Source organism: Lissotriton helveticus, chromosome 8 (genome assembly GCF_964261635.1).
Source record: "Lissotriton helveticus chromosome 8, aLisHel1.1, whole genome shotgun sequence".
NCBI classification, from domain to species: domain Eukaryota; kingdom Metazoa; phylum Chordata; class Amphibia; order Caudata; family Salamandridae; genus Lissotriton; species Lissotriton helveticus.
Genome location: NC_136069.1, coordinates 242,934,669 through 242,951,285, shown reverse-complemented (window position 1 = coordinate 242,951,285; position 16,617 = coordinate 242,934,669). Strand labels below are relative to the sequence as shown.

General features: G+C 41.5%; 1 protein-coding gene across 1 annotated transcript in view; it reads right to left on the bottom strand.

Moving 5' to 3' along the window:
* Nucleotides 1-16,617, bottom strand: part of CNTN5 (contactin 5) — a 2,147,338-nt gene that overhangs the window by 1,993,420 nt on the left and 137,301 nt on the right. Inside the window, exon 2 of the mRNA XM_078656993.1 lies at nucleotides 5,282-5,357. The gene's annotated coding sequence lies outside the window, so the exon portion shown is untranslated. The remainder of the gene's footprint in view (nucleotides 1-5,281; nucleotides 5,358-16,617) is intronic.

The window sequence follows — 16,617 nt, the reverse complement described above, 5'->3', positions numbered from 1 at the left end:
CCTTCCACGCTACTCCACTGCACCTTTCCACTCTTTCTTAATGACACTCCTCCAGAGATTTAGGCAAGCGTGACATTTCTATGTTATATATACACCGTTTTTTTCATTAGTCATCAGATAGACTTCGCAAATAAAGCCATTCTACTGGGTCTGATGAAACAGTAGGTTTGCAAAGAGAGACTAAGAGTGGCTGTATGAAATAACATCGAGTTTTCAAATGCTGACTACGTTAAAGTCGACATTAAATTGTGGATGTAATAATAGTGTGTTGTTTATTATTCTTTACAAAAATCCGAAACTGTTGAATTTTAAAAGTAATTTTTATTACATGCATTCTTTTACTTATGCAACTGTTGCCTAATAAATCCCAAGTATCCTTTCAGGCTTCCCATCCCTAAACCCTTTGAATCCTCAATGTTACCTTCCCTCGAAACTAACAAAAAAAAACTTAAAACTCCTTAATGCTACCCATCATTTACCCTAAAAGCCTCTAACTACCCAATGCAACCATTCCCTGATCCCTATCAACCCATTACTACCCCTTAAAGCTGCTCATACCTGAACCCGGAAACCCCTAAAACCCCTATTACTCATTAATACTCGCCCTTCCTGGACAGCAAAAACCCTAACTACCTCTGAACACTAACTTGTCCTCAGTCTTAAAAAACCTACTGCCCCTTAATGCTATCATTCTTTGAACCCTAACAACCCCTTAAGGTAACCCTTCCCTAACCCTTAAAACACCTATCTCAATAACACTATTTTTCCCCGAACCTAACCCCCTTACTTCCTCTTATTGTTCCCCTGAACACTAAAAAACTGTCACAAACCCTTAACACCAACCTTTTACACCACCCATCCCGAAACACTAAAAGCCAGAACCATCCCTTAATGCCACCCTTCCCTGAACCCAAAAAGACCTTACTACCGCCTAAACTTACCCTTCCATGAACCCTAAAAGCTACCAACTATCTCTTAACACTACCTACCCACGCCTATCTCCAAACGGTACCCTTCCCCTAATCCTAAAATACCCGTATTAGTGCCCTGTCCTTTCCCCACCTCACTGTAAATGCTCCTCTCTACTTTAGCAGAAGGATGACCCTTTGACCCTGCTTCCAGTACACATACCTCTACCGAATGAGATGCACCATTTTTTAATTTTCCTTTTATGGCCACAACCTTTTTTCTTTCTATTTTTTCAGTAGATGGCATCTTGGAACCACTTTTTTGCAGTCAAACCTTTTCCTCACAATATTTGTGCTGCACACACTCTGAGTTAAAAAGTGGGGCTGTCTTCCAATGGACGGTGAGGCAGAATCATGATAGGGGACAGCTGCCTGTTCATGTATGGGGGATCCTTCCACAAATGTGAAAGGCTTTAGGAAACGATGTGTTGGACAGTGGACATGTGCAATGGGGCATATGAGGTCTCCTGCATTACAGGCAAATACTAAAAAGGCCAACTATATGCAGAGATCATTGGGATTAGGTTGACGAGCAGGAACCTAAATGAATATGAAATGCATTACCTAAATGATAACCTAACATTTGTATAAACAGAGGGAATAATCTGAAATGAATGTCAACAAAATACATTTAAACATAATAAAGACGTGAAACACAGGCAAAAAGATAGCTTGTTTGGATTATGGTTGACAAAGAGAGAAGCAAGCCTAAGGGGAAGAGCTAGAGGCATTAATATCTATCTAAAAAGGATGACTTGCTGCATGATATAGCTGGATATTGCCAAATGCTGGTGGTTGATCAGATAAAAGGGTGATGTCAAAGAATGTAGAATTATCCACCTAGGACAGATGGTAACACAATTTAGTTTTGGCCAGACTGTGCACCCTGACTAAATAATACATAATTCATGAAAACATTTAAATAGTTTAGGACTGGGACTTCTGTAAATATATAGATGGCTGTGCATAGAACGGTTAGTATAACGGTAAGCATAGAACTGGAGGATCGGATATCCTGAAACAATAAATGGCAGAGCCATATAATGATTATTCTCCAGCAGTCTTAAAAAGACCACCTATCTCAAGCCCCCTAGAAGGCGGAACATAACATTTGAACCATTTGCATTTCGCCTGCTTATTTCAGTGCTTGGTGCCCCAAAAGAGTACGACACTGGCTGATTAACGATATGTGGAGCAGCCACATCCAACCTCAGGAGAGGAGGTCTCTTATGTTCCTTCACAAAAATGCTCAGATTTAGATAGCTATTTAATGGTCTTTCTTGGAGTGGTATTTCACATGGGGACTTCACTTCCATAATATGATAGCTCACTGGTAGTTTAGGAGAATAGCTTGGTTTTGCATCCAATTGCAGTTTTTGCCTGTGTGGTACAACACTGTGTTCTGATAGCGAGGCAGTGCTTTCGGTCTCCGTCTAGAGTGTCATAGCGAGCGAAAAATGATTGTCAGCAATGTGGCCGAAGTGATTGCGAGGACCTGAAATCAAGTCATGCATCCATCACTTTGTTGTTTGCTGCAACAGATGCCCCAATTCCAATGGGTGTGAGGAGACGGGGGTTCTGTTCTCACTATGCCACAGGACTCAAGCTGTACCTCATTAAAATCCGTCTGGAGTTACTTGTGTTTCCATCAGGAGAGAACTATTCCTACTGGGCAGGGCCCAGATAAAATTGCATGTGGCTGGTGTCTGTGTACCGTGGCATAGTGGGTAAAATTGATGGTCTGGTGAAAAGTGACAAACAACTGTAAGGCCGTTAGCACAGGGCCAGCTTTAGGGCAGTGTGACCAATGCAGCTACACTGTTTGCTGACCTGGAAGGAGGGCATTGCCCTCAGAAGGGGGGGGGGGGGTGCTGTGTTTAGCACTAACTTACGATTTAAAACCACCTACTCCAGAGCTCCTTGTGCGTCCGGTTTTCAGGCAGCAATAAAAATGTCAAGCTAAGTCTTGAGATTAATGTGCTAGAGAAAGAGAGAGATCAGAGTTTTGTCTACTGGCTTTTTTGACTCGGGTTCTCCGATCCCACATTAATAACCTTATAATGTATAATAGTGATATGTATTACCAAATAAATAGTTAATACTGACCAAGAAGAATATACCCTCTAATATTGGAACATAATTTAGATTACAAAATCAGTATATGACAAACTATAACATTCGATGGGATATAAATTTAAATGTGCAGCATAAAATGTGCTAAGACAGCTAGCTAGTTCCACGCAGTATTTTAACAAGAATACGTCTCTCGTCCATCCACCCAGGGGTAACATATCACACTTCAGCAGAAGTAATATTGTCCCTCAGGAATAAGGGTTGTACAGTCTACCATCTGAGCTCCTGGGGACAAAGTACTCAAGAACCCCTGATAACATTTGAGCAGCCATATGGAGTCACTGAGATGCACAAGTTATCATCCAGAACTGCCAAATCCCTCCAATACTAAATGGGAATACAGGCAACTAAGATATGGTATATTTGTTGGGCCTCGTCAATGAGGAGCATCTTGAGTCCTAACATATGTAAATAAGATTGATGTGATTATGGTTGGTGTCTGTCTGAAGTGCAAATATAAATGGAATACATTATAGGCTGAACAAGTAATTATTATGGCTGAGATTAGTTTATGTATTCCAGACGTCACTTTTCCCCTCAGGGAGGCACCCTATGTGACGTGACTTGTGATGTAGTGACCTTAGATGAGCCTCACTTTTGATGCCAAAGAACATGAAAAACATGCCTAGAGTTGCTTTATATTTTCAAAGCTACTGACATTTCCTAACATTTGGGGCTGGATTGCCCCTTTTGGGACAGGGCGATGATTGATTTGCATATAGCCAGTCCCTATCTGTAATAAAAAGTGAAAACAAAATCGTAACTGGAATGTAACAGACTACCACTGACCCTCTTTAGTTCTAGCAGCCCATTTATCTCCTTTTTTCTTATAAAATATTACAAGTGGTAGAGTTCAGATAATGCCAGATTACACAAACAGCAAACAACCTTCAAGTCAGGGTGTAATTGGCATAATACTACGAAGCACATTGTAATGTATATTTTAACAAATTCTACATAAACTATATTTGGAAACAATGAGTACGTGAATGGCTCAAATTCAGGATTTTTTGTATCATGTTGTAAACCCGGGATATTTGATTCAGATCTCTAGGTTTTAATGTCACCAATTTAGCCACAGAGGTGCTTCCGCAGTTGGCTTCTCCGGTATATCTACTTTAGGATGGCGTTGTGAACACATCACTGTATAGGAGGCATGTACCCTTGACTAAAAGCAGTGTGAATGTATAGCAGTGAAAGGAAGAACGAGCAAAGAGTGTGTTATTCATGATATTTCTTAAAGCATGCCCCCCAAAAGTTTTCTTTAATGCAAAAATACTATGGGGCCGGATTACCAAACCATTTACACATACAGGAAGTAGTAGTAGAGGAGAACTCATTTACAAACTTTTACAAGCCTTTGTGAATCAGCTCCAAAACCTCCAAAACTATATTAGTAAAAGGATAAGATGATACGGTGCTTTCACTTGTGCTAAATGTATGTGACTATTGCTATTTTAATCCATTTTAGATGTTTTCGGGCCAATTCGAAAACGCATATAAGAGTATGAAAAACAGTGCGACTAGAGTATTCTTTTACATACTCTTACATATCTTTGTGAATCGGAACCCACATGATTGAAGGCTGTCGGATAATAGAGGGTTTCATTTTGTACACAATTAGGCGAAAAATCACACTGATAAAAATGTCCAGTATCAATTTGAATAAAATGCTAAAACCTATTTACAAATGCTACACAGAGGCAATCTAGAAAAGCAAATAATCTCCTTTTAAGGGGCTTTAAATGATAATCACAACAATTAAAACAACTTGAGAGTCAGTGCTATATTCACAAATCCCCTTAATACGTGTATTAAAAAAATTAATTCTGCAATAATTGCTTACTGAAAGCAAACCAAGCTTAGTTTCTTTTTACTGTAGCAACAATTATCCAACTCATTGCGGGGGTTTAAGAAAATGAACTTTAATTAGGATACTAATTATAAGAAATACGTTGTTTAATTAACCCATCAAAAGCATTTCATATCAAGACTTCATCCACCCATTTGCAGGCTGTATTTGACTTTAGCATTTTCTATTGCATTCATTTAACTTAAGCCAAGTGCAAAAAAACTTCATAACTCCATGTGCACAGAAAGCTGGAGTTTCTCTCTCAGGAAGATTTCCCCATTCTACAAGTTATTATAAAAGAGAAAATGAAACACTGAATCAAACTTACCGATGAAAGTTTATTCTGTGAAAGCCAGGCCCTTGCTGCAACTCAAAATCCAATTTGTGGCATCCACGTGTTGAATCTAATTTCGAAAAAACACAGAGGAGGATTTATCAGCACCAAAGTAACAAGACCATTGACCATCAGTGGAAAAAGAAAACACCTTTTCCATTATGGGATGTTCCCAATGGAGGAAAAACAAGTGGATGATGCCATTACAGCGGAAAACCAATATAAAAGATGGCCATTGATTTATTGCATGTCGAGTCATACATGAAGCCCAATCATCTCACAGTAATGGACACCTCAGCACAATCATTTATTTTATTTTTTGTTTTCTAAAAATACTTTTTCAAATCTTGGGCCATTTCTTTCTAAGTACTTAGTGCTCAAATGAGATAACCATTGGAAGCAAGGAGCCGTGGTGCATGCTAAATACAAGTACACAAATTGAGCTAATCAGTTTTGAACAAATTTGCTACATGAGTAATAGGGAATTGATCAAACACGTTTCTTATGTTCATATATCAAAGAAGAGGATGGAAAACAGATGAAGAGCAGCGTGAAACCAGTCAAAACATTTGTCTTTTTTTAATGATTGCATTTAACATGGTTTTAAACTATGGTGTAGATATGGTAGATCTGTTAACAATAAAATAGACTAAATATGTTTTTCTCCTTGAGTATTCAATCTGCTTTTAGTGTGCTGTAACTAATAAGTTTTAGTTTGTGTTTTTCAGGCTATCCATTTAGTGTGTTGGTTTTATACCGTAATAACTTTAATTAGCAGGTCAAATTAATAAAATATTCAAATATTAGACTTTGCTATAGAGTGTTTAGCAATGAATCCCTGGTTGGTGGACAAACATTATTTATATTGCAAGTTCAATTTGATACAGACTTGGTACAATCTTTCACATAAGTAAAGTTAAGAGAAATGTACTTATACATTAGGTCTAAGGACAATAGGAAGCATATTTCAGTGTGTCATTGGTAGCAGCTGCACTAGCTGCCAACTTTGGATAATAAAGATAACAGTATAAAACCATGAATTGACATTTGTTAGGAATAATTCCAAACATATTTTGTTCATTACATTTAAAAGCACGTACACATAGCCCACAACAAGTTTACTGCCCTAGAGCTAAATGTTATCCGACACGGCTCTGGCCCATTTTTGGAAATATTACACAGTTGAATTCCTTGTTTTGACCCATATGCGCAAAAGATAAACTCTAGGCTATCACAATGGAAGAAAAGACACATTTATGTTTTGTGAGAAAATGTATTATTAGTTGGGGTGTATGGGAATCCACCACACGTACTGATGTCACTATCTTACTAGGTCCAGTAAAGGTTTTGTTAATTTAAACCTGAGCTCAACCACTAATAGCTATGACACAGATCAGGCAGACTTAAGTTGAGAACATATGTATAGCACTTAGAAGTACCAAAACAGTTAAAAAGTCAAAATCAACACAATAAAAATCCCACTCCAATTTTAAAGAATAGTTTAATGAACAAAATGACATTAATACAACAGAAATCTAAAACATTGAGCATTTTTTTAAGTGTGAATAAAAATGGTGCCAAAAAGCATTAAGTGCCAATACAGGTCAACTGGTCATGGTAAACCGGGACCTAGGCTTGATTTGAGGATGACTGCGATAGAGCTCATGTCGGCTACACCATCCAGGTTTAACCCTGTAGGAGGCTTTACCTTAGGACTAAGTCTATTTTCTGAAAGTCAAAATCCTTCAGCAGGGCAAGGCAGCAATAGGTATCCTTAGAGGGCTCCACAACATAAGAGAGGCAATGTGCAAGGCCCTGGTGAAGGTGTTGGTTTAGGTCAGTAAAGTTCAAAGTGGGAAATTATAAAATTCACGCCCAGGATAAGTCCTCTTGCTGGCCGTATACTTTTGGTTACTACGCCCGATCAAGCGTTCTACACTCAGATTTAGTTGCTTTTTGAGAGCTCCAATTCCTCCTGCAGGGCAAGGCTGAGAGACTTATCCGAAGAGGGCTCCACAAGCCTGGATACTTTCTCCGCATGGTCCCCCTGCAATAGACTTGCTGCTGTGGAAAGTCTATAGGCTGTAGAAACCAGAATCTTCAGCCCAGCGGCAATGAACCTCGGTCAGATCAACTTGGCAGTATAGTCCCGGTCACCCAGAGGTCTGGGGAGCAAAGAAGTTTCAAAGTCTCAGGTTTTTCAGGATGTTAGGAGGAGTACACAATGACACAGCCAAGGGTCCCAGGAACTCAGGAAGAGCACTTGGGGGACAAGACTCACTTCAGCAGAAAATACAAGCAGTGTCCAGGGCAGGTCCAGCTGGAACTAGTGAGCTGGGCTCTTCATGAAAAGGATTCTTGTAGCTTGTTGTGGCCCTGTAGCTTAGCAGGAGGTCACCCAACTGACCCTTTGAGTCCAAGTCCTTGCCCTAGATACAAATGGAGCCAGTGCAACCATTCAGGTCTCCTCACAGTTTTCAACAACTCCATCTTTGGTTCTTCCACAGGTCCAGGGTGTCCTGATGAAGGTTCTCAGGGCTTGCCACATTGATGCCTGGAACTAGCTTGTGGGTGGGAGTTACTCCTGCCCACTCCCTAGCTAATAAGGAAAAAGTATCCCAGCTGTAACCCTGTCCACTTTCGGAGCATTTCCTGTGTGTCCTACTGCAAACAATTCCACTATGCACCTCCCTCCTTAAATCCAAGATGCAGAAATCCTTCTCTCATTGTGCTAAGCCTCTGTGCCAACCCATAGGGTTGGCACTGGGATTGGTGCCTGCCTGACTGGGGAACAAAGAAAAGAGTCTGCCCAGGTGTCAGCTATTATTGCCTGCGACAGAGAAGGCCGCTTTGAAGTTAAACAAGTTCATGGGCACTGTCCAAATGGTCATCTTGTTAGAGGAACAGAAACACCTGCTCACATCCATGTTTTTGTCTCTGATCTGGGAGCAGTTTTCGCACCTCATTTAGGACTTGAGCACCCTCAAGGCTGCAGTCAGAGGCTAATGCAATTTAGCCTTCAGACGCTTTCGGCAGTGAAAAGTAACTTTCTGAAAGTACCCTTCAATAACTTTTCTTAAAACTCTGACTTTATCAGTAAATTGGGTTTTTAATAAATATTACCAAGAGTCCAAAAAGACATTTCTAGGTGTCTCCTTGCAGAAGATAGCAATACTAAATGTAATAGTGCATCACAGTGTTTCTCTATAGAACAGTCAGCCTTGCAACAATGAAATTAGCTTTTAGGTTTTAGCGACTGTAAAGACATGATTAATATTAACTTTCTACATGTTCTACTTTTAAAAATATGGTATACCACCGTACGGGCTATAAGGTTGATTTAGGGGTTACTTGTTATTATTTAAAAGGAATGTTTAGGCCTGTCAAACTGGTTTATTTTCACAGGTTAGACAACAACGTTTAAACTCTTTTACTTAGGAAGCCCACTAACTGATGAACTCTAAATTATAGAGCATAACTTTGAATGGCCACTCTAATAGTTCAAAACAAGTGCCAAGAATAGAACGTAATGTGTTGGCTTGTTTTTATTTTGCAATACCATGAAATTTCCTAAATTAATAATCACTTAATGAAATGTATAACATCAATGAAAATGTAACTCTTTTATGATCATGTAGTTAAGTTGTTGACTGTTGACTTAAACAACAGAAACAATTCAACGGAATAATTTGAGTGCTTCTTCTGTCCAAATAAGTGTATCCCGTATCAGGGTGGTCTCACATGATACCTACATGAGTCTACAGGCAGCAGGCCAAGTGAAGAGTGCCCATCAAAGGTTACTTAGCAGAAAACAGATGGTAAGGGATGAGGTTATCCATTGCTACCATTTTAAATTTGTAATACACGCAGCTTATTGTGTTGATTTCTGATCCTGACCAAGATAACAGGTATATTTTTCTCCAGACCATGGCCCATCCCAGAGATTAAGTTTCACAGGGTGGGTTTCGGGTATTACACCCCCTAATAAATGTTTTTTCTGATAAATAGATTGGTACAAGTGGTTTCAGGCGGGTATGATGAGAGGTTTGTTGGATTTCACCAGGAATTTTGACATAATCACAGCCAAAAAATGCACAAACACAATCTCCCTCTCCTTTTTGAAAATCTTCATAAATAAAAAGTTGGTTATTTTACAAAATATTGCATTTCTCTCTTAGTACTCCTACCAATCCACATTTGTTAACCCTTTCCACTGCCCTTAAGGCCCCTCTCATGCACTCTGCGTGTTGCATGTATTTGCTAGCCTCTTTGTTGAAAAATCTGAAGCTCACACCTGCCCCCCAGTATTACTCGCCAAGCTACGCCCCTGTCTCATCCCTTTGCAGATTGTTCGATGCCAGGCTGGTTTGCTAAATTCCAAATCTAAATCCGGTATTTGTAAAGCGCAAACTACTCACCCCCAAGGGTCTCAAGGCGCTGGGGCCGTCGGGTAGATTAAGTGAGCTAACATGGTGCTGAGCTGAGCTGCGGCTGGAACCGGGGGTCAAACAGCGAGCCCCGCGCTTCGGAGTCAGCCGTCCTGGCCGCTGCGCCACTCCTCTTAAATTTATCTTCATGAATGAGATTTTTCAATTTCACTAAATTGGAAACTAGTGAGAGCGTTCTTTGCACAATCACATCTATCACTGGAAACAAGAAATTATTTTCACTTATGTCGTTTTTGACCTTTTGAGTATTTGCATTTTCTCCTGACCCACAGACATGGAGGGTTAGCTGAAGCAACACTACTGTTGTTGCAGCAATACCAATGTTTAGTTGTGCAAAGGATCACTTTAAAGAATTCAGCAGTTCTTATATTTTCTGCGGGCTGAAGTCTGCAGATCAATAACAAAGCTTCCCCCGTGTGTATTTTGTGTTATAAAATGTGAGTCCGCTGCAGTCTTGTGATTTGTTGGCGCGGCCATTTGTCAGAGGTTTAGGAAGCCTTTAATCAGACAGTTCAAGGCCGACATCGAGCCGGGTTCATTACTGACTGAAAGTCGTTATGTTTCTGATCGGTCTTCGGCGATTTCATCTTGGAAAACGGGTGGGGGAGGACCAGTGATTTGGAACCGGAAATAAATAAAGAGCGCCGAGGCCCGGATCCAGCTATTACAGAACAGCAATCAGAGGACTGACTGTATTTGCTACTGAGGGCACATACCAACAGTGCAGGACAGCCACAAGGCGGCGAAGAACCGAACCGCGCCGCACCAGCCGGTTTTCTCTGGCAGATTTCCTGCAACGGAGTGTCAGAAACAGCTGCTCGTACAAATTGGGTTTTATCCTTTGGAAGAGCAGCGAGTTAGCATATGGGAACAAACAGGAAAATCTTGGACCCCAGAATCAATCTCCCGCCAAATTATGCAAAGAGCCGATTCACCCAGCTGAATATTTAATGTGGTGATTCAGTCTGCTGAGGCAGTTGTCTCTTGTAAGATGGACAACCAAATTACTCTTCATCAAGTTCCACTAATTAGAGTCATGGAGAAATCCCTTCCGTCTCGGTGGAAGCCGGCCTCGCCGCGTGCGTTCATGTGGCAACACACCTGTTCGCTTTCCTCGCTCAATGAGAAGTGACAGCCAAGACTGACTTCGCTCCCATGTCAGTCTGACCGAAGATGAGATCAAAATTCGCATTTAACTCGCTGACCTGATGATAAATTAACTGCCCAATTTTCAGCGGGGCTGGTAAATTAGCCAACTCAATGGAAGCAGGAGAACCAAAAGAAAACGAATAAATAAAGCACACTGGTAGTTGCTGCTTTCATTAATTGAATTACTAAATTGGGTTTCTAAACCTTTGCTGCACTAACATTTCATGGTGGCAGGTAACAGTGAAGAGATTCTTCACTGAGCCGGAGTCGTACATTCACCTCTGAAACAGCACATTTAAACAGGAGAAAGTATTAGAACTGGCATCCTTGGTATGGTCTCCATTGTCTTTTTGCCTCCACCTCCTGTATTTTTTTACTGTATGCTGGACTTAGTTTTTAGTGGCTTTGGTATTCTGGGCACTTTACCACTGCCGATCAGTGCTAAAGTGCAAGTGTTCCCAGTGTAAATTGTGATTATGATTGTTTATCCATGATTGATTTGCTAGTAATTCCCTAGTATAGTTCACTGTGTGCCCAGGGCCTGTAAATCAAATGCTACTAGTGGGCCTGCAGCACCGATTGTGCCACCCACATGAGTGGCCTTGTAAACACGTCTCAGGCCTGCCACTGCAGTGTCTGCCACTGCAGTTTTAAACCCTTCCACGCTGATGAGTTTCGTCTCCCTGAATTCAGAATTTAAAAATACATCTTTTAGTGAAGCTGATTTTTAAATTCGGTTTTGAAAATGCCTCTTTTAGGAACAGGGCATTTCCTTGCTTTACCATTTTGTTTACCTGCCTGCCTGTGGAATCAACGTCTGGTTTAGACTGACCGGGATTGTTTGTGCATTTACTCTAGGCAGTCACACAAAGGGAGCTTGGGTGTGCCCTGCATATCCTAATGGCCCATCATAAGGTTGGTGTGTCTTCCTGAGCTAGAGTTGTGGGAAGATTTGTCACTGAGACATGAATAGGGCTGTGCCTATCCTCTCACAATGCTGTCTCCGCCCCCCCCCCCCTCCCGGAGTGCGTCTGGAGCCAAGGCAGAAACTTGTGAACTACAAAGACTTTTCTTTGAAGCATGCCTACTTCAAAGGCCAGAAGGGGTATAAGTATTGTACCTGGAACCCCATATTTTCAGAACACTTCTAGACTGAGGACTCTGCCAAGAAGAAGAGCGGCCAGAGAAGTACTTCCCTTTGCTGTGTGTTGCTTTGCTGGGTTGGCCTGCAGTTGCTGCTTCTGTCTGTGTGAAGTGAAAGAACTGGACTTTTGCCTTCTGAAACCCACTGTTCCTGGGTTCTCCAAGTGCTTGTGATCACTTGTCTCCTGTTGGAAGTCTCCGAGACATCAAAGACTTCATCTGCAGATCTCATGCACTCCACTGCTGGGAGCTCTGACCTGCCTTTTGGTGCCAACTCCAGTTCTGAGCACTTGGAGGTTGTCCAGTGCCTTTTTTTCTCACACTGCACTGCCATGTGTTAGACGTTTCCATGCACTTCCACCATGCGGCCGGAAAGAAATTGATGTGGCACCTGGCTGCGTCTGAAAGGACAGCCAGAGTCCAGAGAACCAAGTCTCCGATGTCTATGACCCCCACTCTGACTTCGGTTGAAGTAATCGACACATCACCCATCTGCAGCTGGAAGAATCGATGCAGAGCCTGTTTTGCTGCTGCCACATGGACTCAGCACACCCAGATTTCCATGCATCCCACTAGTGCGCCAAAGTCTCATCACAGTCCAGTATCAACGCAACACTTTGTCATGTATTCCTATCGGTTCTGAATCGATCCCCCTATTCCTGACCCTATTCTAGTTAAACAAACCAACAAGTTAACTAGCAGTCAGCCCATGAGGCAGAAAACCCCCATGATGCAGATACCGTTATCTGACGCAGTCACACTACGGCACAGGAACGTGTTATCTGATTAGGTCATAACGCTTGCGATCTAATTAGACAAGCGATATTCCTCCAGCCCCTGATAAGGCATACGGAGTTCTCATAACAAATCAAACCTATGACAACCTGGGCAAAACCCTGCGGCCATTGTTTTGATTTCACCGAGAACTTTAGTAAAAGAATGTGCTAACGAGCAAGTCGTATGACATCTTTATTGACGTATCTATGTCCATCCTTACGTCAATCTCGGCACCTTAAAGGTATAAATATTACCGATCTTGCCATATGCAAAACACACACGCGTGGTGACGAGACGGAGCAGCCATCCTTGCCGAAGCCGAGAGCAGAATAGACCCCGCTGGCAGCAGCCCCGCCTTTCTGACGCGCTGAGAGACGCGCTGCTTTCTCCTGCCGAGAATCCAGCACCGGCGTTTCTGGGCAGCCCTCGCAGGCCGCCTGGAATATCGAGACCAGAGAGAGAGATACCATTCCTCATTCATCCTAACTTCCAGGTACAGAACTGAATAACCCCTCACAGAGAATTCTTTAGTTATTCACTTGGCAAAAACAAACTTAACTTAAACTGTAACGTTCTATTCCCGCCCACGTATTAGACTTAGGTCAGGTACACGGGGTAGGCGTATCTAGAAACACCAGTTGAGTACGTTTAGTCAAATGTATATGTGTATGTAATATATTTTATTCATTTTAAAACATCATATGGCTTAGAAACCATATCAATGTTTTTACAGTATTACTTTATACTATTGCTTTTAATGTATGCACTTTACTTAACTATAAGTATTGCAATAATATCGATCCATTTCTCTTGTATGAGAAAAGAGACTGATCAATAAATAACACCTTTTTATTGAACACGCCCGTCTCTTCCTTTTCTCTACATTCTGATGAGACTAAGAATGCACGTACTGACTGAGTAAAATAAATTGCCTTTTGTTCACACGACTCTCGAGATTGACTCTTGATTAGGGGAGAGCAAAGTTGTCATGTTCTATGGTTGTCAGAAACTAAATCCCTTCTTGTCTAATCAGGGAAGTTAAGTCCTCCTTGAACATTCGAGAAAGTTTCTAGCGAACTCGGAGCTACGCTGGCAAACCCAAAACTTTAAGTCTAGTATCGACAGTAGTAGACCTAGTTAACGTCTGGCCTAGGCCTTTACTGCTGTAGGTATTATTCCAATGCGCAGAGCCTATTGGGAAGATAGGAACTACACTACATGGCGCCCAACGCGTTTGGAAAGGGCGATAAAACTAACGTAAGACATTTAGAGTAACTCAGTCGTGCTTTCTCACTCAGACCCCTTTTCCCACATACTCCAAAGACGTCTGGAGTGGGTGAAAGGTTATATCCGCCAGACCTCGCAGGAGGGAACTCCTATGTATGGTTCTTGGTATAGTCAACGTTGAAGGATAAACAGTTCCAAAATATTGTGAATCTAATCTTATTCCATAAGAAACCTGATCTGCAAACAAAAGACATAAGCTTCCTGTCGGTAAAATGGCAGAGAGTGATGATGAAAGAGAGGCAGTTAGATTAGCAACTGAACTCGCAGATGCTGATGCTACCATGCAAGCAGCAGACGCGGATATAATACTCATTCCGGTCATCAAAAGGAGATCTATAACCTTAAAACTTATAGAAAATGGACTGACACCTAGAGGTGGCACAGTCATATTCGTAATTGAGGCACACGAATATCGGCAGACAGAGGTATACTATTCATGGATACATTTTCCAGCAGCAAATGCTGTAACAAAGTACTTCCACTATTACAAAATAGAGGAACCTCCTAATGAGTACACTCCTTTCGAGGAGGTGGAAGTACCACTCAAATTTCAAGAGCATTTGCTTTTATTTGATGGCGCCCTAAAACATAATAATCACATCACCAGGCTCGGTCCTTTAGGTAGACCAGGAGCAACGTGGCCGGTCTTAGCCGGATACACACCACACCCAGACATCGAAGGGATGTCTACAGGAGAGCTGTTAATACAGCTAAAACAATTACTAAAAATTCATAGACAATTAGTCCAATATGTAATGCGGACTTCAACAATTCAGCCAGCGATTAAACTTCCACAGCTGACCCCTCACCAGGGGAACACAAATAAAATAACACCACAGAACATCCAATCCTGCCTAGGTAAAGTACCGGCTAAACGGGAACAAATACCATTCTGGTTGGCACAGAAAATTACCCAAATAGAGGCGGTGTTTCCTGACACCACCCCGCTAGAAAAACACAGGATTCTGACTATCTGTCTTCCAATGGGAATCGCACCACACATAGAGGACTGTGACACTTGGGGTACAGCCTTTGCTTCCATCTACACAAAAACGCACGGTGTTCCATCCATTTCGGTGATACCAGATGTGCTAAAACAAATTCAAGACGAATACGGTCCAGAACCTGCTTTAACTCTTGGTATTAAATTACTGAAAGACTTCAAGCAGGTCTCGGCTATATTATTAGCCAATATAAAAGGTGAAGCAGCAAACGTGGCGATCCGCCAGAGGTTAAAAGAGACAGATATAGCAGACCAACCAGCTGAAATTGCCAGAATCATAGAAAAATCCTATGAGGAACTAGGTAGAGATAGTTTAGGTGGAATACCAGTAAAACCGCAACTGACTGAAAGTCCAGAAAAAATATTTTTTAATAACAATTCACCAAAAAAGAACTGGGATGGAAATAAACAATCCAATCCTAAAGAAAAGAAATTCCAGTCCAGAGGAAGGTCTCCTAGGCGAAGAGAAAAATCTCCAAACCGAAGACAGAGGTCACCGCAGAGTGACCCCTCTGGGAATAGATATAACCTTAGAAATAGGGATAATATTAAAAAACCTGATAGATATCAAGACATTGATACACGTCCCTCTCAATCTTTTCAGAATTCCTCGCAGAAATCGGAAAGAAGAGGACGATCAGAACAAAGAGAAGAGCACGCCAAGTCCAAAGACAAGGAACCTGCTCAGCTAAAAAAGAAATTACAATTTCCAAAAAAGAAGGTAGCCAGTATCAAGGTAGTTAACAATGCCGAGAATACTGAGGACACAACTGAAAGACGGAGAGTGGGCTCAGACAATGCTAGACAGTGCAGCAGAAGTGAGCATAGCTCGCAAAGTCCTTATGAATCATCTGGAGACAGTGGACACGAAGGAATATCTTCAAGTGGAAACTGCAGACACCAGGGTTAGCAAACCTCACAAGATATACGAGATAACATTACGTATAGAGGGAGATAAGACTAGGAAAATAAGGGGACTATTTTGGGATAATCTCTCCAAGGGCTATGATATCCTTCTAGCTGAAAAAGACTGGCCACCAGAGTTTGTCAGGGAGGGCCCTCATGGCGAAGAAATAATTATGCCTGCCTTCTCAAATCAAATTCCAATTCATAAAAAATACACACTTGCTAGAAAGTGGGCAGTGGCTCTAGCACCTGCTTTATATAAAAATCACGTGGGATGGGATGAGGATTCTCCTCCTCACAAAATCCAGTTAAAATCACAACCTACTGCACAAAGGCAGTACCCAATTAAGCAAGAAGCTAAAAAACAGGTAAATGAAATACTAGATCAGCTAGAATACCAGGGGGTGATTGAAACTTGCACCTCACAAATGAACAACCCTTTGTTTCCGGTCTCCAAACCAGACAATTCATATCGTCTAGTTTTGGATTACCGACACCTTAACACATGTTGCAAAACTTTTGCAGTGCAAAACTCACAAAGTGCTGCACTAATGAATAACATAGTGCGCAAAAAATACAAAACAACCTTGGACATCTCCAATGGATTCTTTTGTCAA